Here is a 6,833-nt window from a genome sequence, read left to right as displayed (position 1 = left end):
TATTTACAAGTGATATTCGTTTAAATAATAAAAGGTGAAGACAAAAGACAGATTCGACGATTTGAAGACGCAAACGACCAAAAAGCTAAAAAGTATAAATTACAATCCAAGTGGTTCAAATTATTGCTGAGAAACGTCTAAAAGTTACAAGAGTACGAGCTGCAAAACGCAAAGTACAAGATATTAAATCGTGCAAAAGGACGTTCAAAAATCCGAAACCGGGACATGAACCAACTATCAACGCACGACGCAACGGACCTAAAATTACAAGTCAACTATGCACAAGGATATAATATAATATATATATAATTATATAAAATTATATATATTATATTATATATTATTAAATAAAACATCGGCAAACAATAAAATAAAAGTATGTGAGCTGTCCCAGGTGGCCATGTGATCACATGGCCTGGAAGCTTTAAATCCATGCGGTCGCATGGAGTGCTGTAGCTGGTATGATTCTATAAATGCAACGAATTCTGGCCGATATATATGCACTATATCATACTTCAATCTCACTCTCTCAATATATATATTTATATTTTTAATTTTAATTTTAATTTTAATTTTAAGTTAATAATAATAAGGTTATAGTGGCGAATGTTTTAAGTTTGTAAGTCGAAATTCTGTCCGTGTAAGACTACGCGATTTATACTCATTGTAAGTTATGTTCAACCTTTTTAAATTAATGTCTCGTAGCTAAGTTATTATTATGCTTATTTAAGTCGAAGTAATCCTGATGTTGAACTAAATATTAAAGATGGGGTTATTGGGCTTTGTACCATAATTGGGGTTTGGACAAAAGACCGACACTTGTGGAAATTGGACTATGCGCTATTAATGGGCTTTATATTTGTTTAACTGAATGATAGTTCGTTAATTTAATATAGAGATTTAGAATTTGACGTATCTATAAATAACCATATACACTCGATCGGACACGATGGGCGGGTTATAAATACTAATAATCGTTCATTTAACTGGACACAGGGATGGATTAATAGTCAATGGACTCATTAAAACAGGGGTGGATTACGTACAAGGACACTTGACATAATTGTTAATAAAGTATTAAAACCTTGGATTGCACACAATCGATAACCTGGTGTAATCATTAACAATGTATTAAGACCTTGTTACAGTTTAAGTCCCCAATTAGTTGGAATATTTGACTTTGGGTATAAGGATAATTTGACGAGGACACTCACACTTTATATTTATGACTGATGGACTGTTATGGACAAAAACCAGATGGACATACCGAATAATTCAGGACAAAGGACAACTAACTCATGGTAATAAATTAAAATCAACATGTCGAACATCATGATTACGGAAGTATAAATAAGTATAATTCCTTTATTTTATATCTCATCGCACTTTTATTTACTGTCATTTTATTTATTGCACTTTTAATTATCGTACTTTTAATTATCGCATTTTTATTTATCGTCATTTACATTACACTTTAAATTAAGTTATATTTTACATTAGGTTTTAATTGTGACTTAAGACATAAAATCAACAAACCGGTCACTAAACGGTAAAACCCCCCTTTTATAACAATAATATATATATATATATATATATATATATATATATATATATATATATATATATATTTATACAAATATAGTTTAAAATAAATATTGCGTTAGACGCAGCTAGCTCCCTGTGGAACGAACATGACTTACTAAAAACTACACTACTCTACGATTAGGTACACTGCCTATAAGTGTTGTAGCAAGGTTTTGGTATATCCCATTCAATAAATAAATAAATAACTTGTGTAAAATTGTATCTTATTTAATAGTATTTCGTAGTAAAATATAATCTATTTCGTATACTACCCTGCATACATCAAGTATTTTTGGCGCCGCTGCCGGAGAACATCTTAAACGCCGAAGAGAAACGCTATAAAAAAAAGATTTTTATTAAGTTTTAATCTATTTTTTTAAAAATATAAGTTTTAAATATTAAAAACAAAAATATAAAAACATAAAAAAAAAATTATATTTTTAGGTTTAGTTAAATTAAAAAGTTTATATTTTTATTAAAAGTTACAAAAACTAATAAGTAATTGTTAAAATATAAGTTTATTTTAATTTTAAATTTTGTAAGAGTTATAAATTAAAATCAAATTAAAAGTAAAGAAGTAAAAAAAAATAAAAAAATACTCGTTTGAGCCTGCAATTTTTGAATCTGCATTTGATTTGAACCTACTGCTCATGAGATCGCATGAGCCCAGGCCTTAAAACTCATGCGATCGCATGGTACCTTCTGACACGTCTGAACCTGGTACGATAGGATTAGGGTTACGGAGTATTATTAATTATTATTATTAATTAATCCTAATTAGGTTTTAATTAATTAATTAGTTTTTAATATTAGTTTTAGTTTTATTATTTAATTTGTAATATTAAGTTTTATTTAGTTTTATTAATTTATAAATTAGTACCTTTTATAAAATAATAATATAAAAATAATATTTTGTATTTTTATAACTTTAGTTTTATTTTTATATTTTCGTATCTTTTTAAGCGTTTATTCATAAATTGTATAGTTATCATTCGTAATTAGTTATAAGCTAGTTTTTACCATAGTTTATTTTTATTTCTAGATTTTTAGGCTTTGCCGTAAAATCCTTTAAGTACTTTTTCTTTAGATTAAGATTTAGGTGCTTTAGAATTTTACGACGTCGCTTATCGCTTTAATATTTTATAGATATTAGTGCCTAATTAAGTTATTGCCATTTTTAGGCTTTTAAGTTTCGACGCTGCATTTTTTTATTATTATTTTTCGACTTTTATTTTTCGACGCTTATTTTTCGACCTCTTATTTTTCGACGCGCTTTTCTTTTTCATTTCTACGCTCTAGTTTTTAGGACATAGAATTTTCTTTATTTTCTTTAAAATTGCGACGAAAAATTATTTTAAGCTGTTAAATTGATAAACATCCAAAATTTTCTGGTTCGTAGTAATAGTTGGATTTGTTAGTGGCGAGTTGTGGGCTTCCGATTTAAAGGGTCCCGGCTACCTGCTGCATCTATTGGCTATTCGAAACGTGGGAAAAATCAGAAAAGTTTATTAATTTGATAACTTATATAATTTTATTCTTTTATAACTATTAGGATATTCAGTGAATGCACCGAGCAAAACGTTCACCACCTTTCATACGTTCACCACCTGTAACTCGATCAAGACATCTAGCCAATATTGTCGCCGTTGATTTTTCTTTAGAATCGTCATCTAGTCGACCAAGTATTCCAATTCAAATTTCCGATAATCCATTTTTTGAACCCGACCTCACAATTGAGAACCCGGAGGATATTCAAGGACAATTCAGAGATCCTGAACCAATAATCATTCCTCCTGAACCACAAATCATTCAACCGGAGATTGTCGAGGAAGAAACCATTAAATCAGAATCCTCGAGTGATTCAGATTCAACAAATTCAATCATGGAAAATCCGGAACCTCTAAGTATGAAGATCGAATGAGGGCTAAACGCACTGGCCAAGGTCAAGCAATTACTCAACCAGACATTAATGCGCTAGATTATGAAATCAAAAGACAAATCCTACACATGGTAACTAATCAATGCCAATTTAGTGGTACGCTGAAGGAAGATCCAAACGAACATCTTCGAACTTATAATAGGATCTGTACTCTATTCAAAATCAGAGAAGTTGAGGATGAACAGATCTATCTCATGTTATTTTCCTGGACTTTAAAGGGAGAAGCCAAAGATTGGTTAGAATCGTTACCTGAAGGGGCGATTAATACATGGGATGTTTTAGTTGAAAAATTTCTTAAACAATTCTTTCCGACATCTAAAGCCGTGAGACTTCAAGGAGAAATTGTTACGTTCATGCAAAAGCCAAATGAAACTCTATATGAGGCGTGGACAAGATTCGAAAAATTGTTGAGAGGATGTCCTCAACATGGTTTAGACACTTATCAAATAGTACAAATATTCTACCAAGGATGCGACATTACCACACGAAAAGACATCGACATAGCAGCTGGTGGTTCCATTATGAAGAAAACCGCAACTGAAGCTTACAAAATTATTGATAACACTGCTTCCCACTCACATGAGTGGCATCAAGAAAAAGATATCGTTAGATCATCTAAAGCGGCTAGAGCCGATTCTATCCATGACTTTGATTCCATTTTTGCAAAGTTAGATGCTTTTGAGAGACGAATGGAAAAGATGACTAAAGATATTCACGCAATACGAATTAGTTGTGAGCAGTGTGGAGGACCACAATTGACAAAAGATTGTCTCAATATTGAACACACAATGGAACAGAGAGAGAATGTTTCATACATGAACCAAATGCCTGGAAATAATTATCAGAATAATTATCAACCGCCAAGACCAAACTACAATCAAAATCAGAATTATAACCGAATAGCAATCAACAAGTATCTAATAATACTTACAACCAGCAAAGACCTATTTTTTCAAATAAACCACCACAAACCGATGATAAAAAGCCAAATTTAGAAGATATGATGTCGAAGCTAGTTGAATCTCAAATGCAGTTTTTTACATCTCAGAAACAAACCAATAAACAAAATGCTCAAGCATTTAGAAATCAACAAGCTTCTATTCAAAATCTGGAACAAGAAGTGAGCAACCTAGCAAGGTTAATAGGTGAAAGAAAACCGGGGAGTCTACCCAGCGATACAAATGCTAACCCCCGAAATGAAACAGCTAAAGCCATTACCACGAGAAGTGGTATTACGCTTAAACTACCTTAAATGCCTGTAATTTCTGATGACACTGTTCCTACCACACAAGCACCACACCCTGAGCAAGAGAAGGAATCAGAACCGGTAGTTGAAAAGGTTAATGAAGATAACACAGTTAAGGCTAAACCTTATGTTAAACCATACCAACCATCACTTCCTTACCCGAGTAAAATGAGAAAAGAAAGACTTGAAGCCGAGCAATCCAAATTCTTGGATATGTTTAAACAAATAAATGTCAATCTTCCTTTCATTGATGTGATTTCAGGAATGCCAAGATATGCTAAATTTTTGAAAGATCTAATCACAAATACAAAGAAAATGGAAGAACTCTCGCCTGTTACAATGAATGCTAATTGTTCTGCAGTGCTATTGAATAAACTACCAGAAAAACTCTCAGATCCAGGAAGTTTCACAATTCCATGTTTTCTGGGTAGTCTTAGTTCCATAGAAGCATTGGCAGACTTAGGTGCTAGTATAAATTTAATGCCGTATTCACTATACGCTAAACTAGACCTTGGAGAATTAAAACCAACACGAATAAGCATACAACTAGCCGATCAATCAGTAAAATATCCTAGAGGGATAATGGAGAACATGCTAGTTAAAGTTGGTACTTTAGTATTTCCAGTAGACTTTGTTATTCTAGACATGGAAGAAGATTCTCGAGTTCCTCTCATATTAGGAAGACCATTCTTAAACACGGCTAAAGCAATAATAGACGTGTTTGGTAAGAAACTGACCCTAAGTATAGAGGACGAGAGTGTTACTATTTCTGTTGATAGAGCCATGCAACAACCGCAATCTGCAGATGATACATGTTATTACATTCAAAATATAGATTCACATGCAGAATTGTTAGAAGAATTTCCAGAATTACAAGGAACAGGAGAATGTTCTTTAGGAGAAGGAACTGAACCAATTGATGAAGCTGAAATGTTAGCTACACTTATGGCAAATGAATACGAACCAACAACAGAAGAACTTCAAATGCTAAAAGAGAAAGACAGATATCGATACAAATCATCGATAGAAGAACCACCGACATTAGAGTTAAAGCCACTTCCAAACCATTTGGAATACGCTTATTTACATGGTGAATCTGAATTACCTGTAATAATATCGTCTTCTCTTACGGAAAATGAAAAATCTCGACTTATTTCTGTGCTAAAAGCTCATAAACCAGCTATTGCATGGAAGATTCATGACATGAAAGGCATAAGTCCTTCGTATTGCACACATAAAATCCTTATGGAAGAAGGCCATAAAACCTATGTGCAATGCCAACGAAGACTAAATCCTAATATGCAAGATGTTGTTAAGAAAGAAATTATTAAACTGCTCGATGCAGGTTTAATTTATCCAATCTCTGATAGTATATGGGTAAGCCCAGTTCAATGCGTACCTAAGAAGGGTGGCATGACTGTCATCACAAATGAAAAAATTGAGCTTATTCCTACTAGGACTGTAATAGGATGGCGTGTTTGTATTGATTATAGAAAATTAAATGACGCCACCAGAAAAGATCACTTTCCCTTACCTTTCATTGATCAAATATTGGAAAGGTTAGCCGGGAACAGTTACTATTGTTTTCTTGACGGTTTCTTCGGATACTTTCAAATTCCAATTTCACCCAAGGACCAAGAGAAAACCACTTTCACGTGCCCTTATGGTACTTTTGCTTACAAACGCATGCCATTTGGACTTTGCAACGCCCCTGCAACCTTTCAAAGGTGCATGATGGCGATTTTTCATGACATGATAGAAGAATGCATGAAAGTTTTCATGGATAACTTTTCAGTCTTCGGTGCTACTTTTGAAACATGTCTAGTTAATCTTGAACGAATGCTTATTAGATGCGAGCAATCAAATCTAGTTCTTAATTGGGAGAAATGCCATTTCATGGTTAAAGAAGGCATCGTTCTTGGTCATAAAATTTCAAAGGAAGAAATTGAAGTGGATAGAGCTAAAGTAGATGTAATTGCTAAACTTCCACATCCCACCAATGTTAGAGGAGTTATGAGTTTTCTAGGGCATGCCGGTTTTTACCGACGTTTCATAAAAGATTTT

At 32.8% G+C, this 6,833-nt stretch overlaps 1 non-coding gene across 1 annotated transcript; it reads right to left on the bottom strand.

Moving 5' to 3' along the window:
- Positions 1-3,849: 3,849 nt before the first annotated feature.
- Positions 3,850-3,956, bottom strand: LOC139887142 (small nucleolar RNA R71). The gene has a single exon (XR_011772985.1). It is a non-coding gene; the product is annotated as a small nucleolar RNA R71 (small nucleolar RNA).
- Positions 3,957-6,833: the final 2,877 nt, after the last annotated feature.

The sequence above is a fragment of the Rutidosis leptorrhynchoides genome, chromosome 1, assembly GCF_046630445.1.
Source record: "Rutidosis leptorrhynchoides isolate AG116_Rl617_1_P2 chromosome 1, CSIRO_AGI_Rlap_v1, whole genome shotgun sequence".
Lineage (NCBI taxonomy): Eukaryota > Viridiplantae > Streptophyta > Magnoliopsida > Asterales > Asteraceae > Rutidosis > Rutidosis leptorrhynchoides.
This window is presented reverse-complemented; position numbering and strand designations above follow the sequence as displayed.